Below are 2,336 nucleotides of genomic sequence, written 5' to 3'. Positions count from 1 at the left end.
AGAGCTCCCAGTTTGTGTGGACACCACAGGCTGTGCATGGTCCCACGGGGGACTCTTCTCCTTGGCAGGTCCCGCTGGATGCCAGGATCCCAGCAGCGCCCGCTGGGGTCCAACCATGCTGCAAAATCCGGGCAGGGACCCTGGGGCTGGCAGCCCGAGGGTGAAGGTGCTGCTCGTGGTGAAGGTGCATCCTGGCTTCGTGTCTCTGGAGCAGCAGGAGCACCAGTGACATGGAGGAGCTGGTGCTGTGCCTCTGACACGCGCTTCTGCTGGGCACCCCTGGAGTCCCCATCCCTTGTGCACGAGTGGGAGAGTGGTGCTGGAGGGCAGCCTCACCTCTCGCAGCACGCGGAGGTGCTGCAGCACTCCACAGGACACCAGGGCAGCTTGTGCTTGGGCATTCGGTCCTGGTGGACTTTGGTTTGGATCAGGATTGAACCAAAGTTTTGCTCTGGCCTTGGAGCCCCTTGCTCCTGCAGACTGCTGAGCTCCCCCTGCCTGGCAGAGACCCGCACCGGCTGGCTCACGGCCACCACCACATCCTCACCAGGCCCTGCAACCCCTGCGGATGCCTTCAGTGGGCACCGGGAGCTGCAGTGCAGGGCTCCTCATGGGGCACGCTGGGCAGCTTTGCCTCAAGCAGTTTCCTATGGAAAGCTGTGAGAAGAACGCAGCCCCATGTGCCCCCCAGATAACACCACGGGTCTGCTCCTTCATGCCCACCCAGCCGTTCAGCCCCGTGTGACAAACGGGTCCCCAAGGTGGCACTGCGTGCTGTGCTGGAGCCTGTGAGCTGGGGACAACACCGGACCCACCAGAGCAGAGTGGAAGATGCTCAACCAGCAGCCAGTGGGGGTGGCTGAATGTCACCTGGCTCAGGGACTCGGAGCAGGGGTCCAGGAGGCCTGGCCCATTCCTTGGTCCCCAGGTGCTGCCCTCCCTGCACAGCCCATGGAGAAACCACCTGAAAATCTGCAGGAGGAGGACGGGCATGGGGTTTTGGAGGGGACCTCTCGGCTCAGCGGCAGTGTTCTGCTTTGGGCTTCTGAGAGACCCTCAGATGGGTTTAAGCTTCTCCAGCCTGCTTGGATGAGTGGTGAGGAGCCCCTCGGGTGGCTGAGTCCTGCTTTTGGGAACAGCTGAGGGGTCTGGGAGCAAAGACCCACCCCTGAACTGAGACACATTGCCCCAAGACCCTAAATCACTGCCAAAAACAGGAGCTGCATCCACTTGGGAAGTTTCAGGAATTTTTCCTGGGGCAGGAAATGAATTCACCCACTGAAGGGGACGTTCCAGCCCAAACAGCCCAGGCAGCTGCACAGAAGGGGATTTCTGGGGCTGCACCCAGGGAACCTCCCACAGGGCAGTGGGTGCACGGCGCGGGCATCCCTGTGCCCTGGGCAGGGCAGGGCTGGCCATGACGCTGCAGCTGGCCACTAGCCTCAAAAAATATTGGCACATTCAGTAAATGGATCTATTTGCAGGCTGCCAAGGAGTATCTCCAGAGGCGTTGGCCAGCGAGGATTGCCTGGACCCCCCAGAGCCCAGCAGGGGGACAAGCCCTGCTTCCGCAGACATCGCGGCTTCTCTGTGGGTGTCCCCAGGTCCCTCCGGTCCAGCAGAGTCCCCGCCATCCCAGCCCAGACACATGCAAGCACCGAAGCCAGCAGCCCAGCCTTGTAATATTTAAAACAATTTTATTCATGAAAATATGCTGTACAATGCACTATACACAGTTCTTTACATTGCCACATACACAAACTCTAATAGCACAACCAAGAAAGTTACCATTGCCTACGATAGATGCGTGGTGAGAGATGACGCCTGTCAGAGACCCTCCCCCCCAGTCTGTACAGTTATAAATACGAGGGAAAGGACGGACCGAAGCCGCCGTATGAAGCAAACCGGTGGGCCCCCCCCCCCAGCATCCCCTCGATGCCGGCTCCTGGCTCCAGGCAGGGCTGGGGCTCGGTGGGTGCAGGGCCAGGAGCAGCGGGTGCTCCTTGCCCCATGGGCTGTCCCGTGGGGCACGGACGGGGCTTGGGGGACAGGAGGGGCTGCGGGGGGGAGGGCTGGAGCTGGGCGAGGTGGGAGGCGATGGGCTGGTGCTTGGGGAGCTGTTGGTGGAGGTTCCAGAGTGAAACCCAGCCCTGATTTCCATCCGGCAGCAGCACAGGCAGGGGGGTGCTGGGAGCATCCAGGCTCGCCAGGGCTCTGCCGGCCCCATGGGCATCATCAGCTCCCCCCACGCCGTGGTCCAAGCACCCAGGTCCAGCCCATCCCCGTCCCCTCCACCCAGAGCCCCCCAGCTCCTGCCCACCCCTCCCCGGGTTGCT

The sequence above is a fragment of the Aythya fuligula genome, chromosome 23 (genome assembly GCF_009819795.1).
Source record: "Aythya fuligula isolate bAytFul2 chromosome 23, bAytFul2.pri, whole genome shotgun sequence".
Classification (NCBI taxonomy): Eukaryota; Metazoa; Chordata; class Aves; order Anseriformes; family Anatidae; genus Aythya; species Aythya fuligula.
This window is presented reverse-complemented; position numbering follows the sequence as displayed.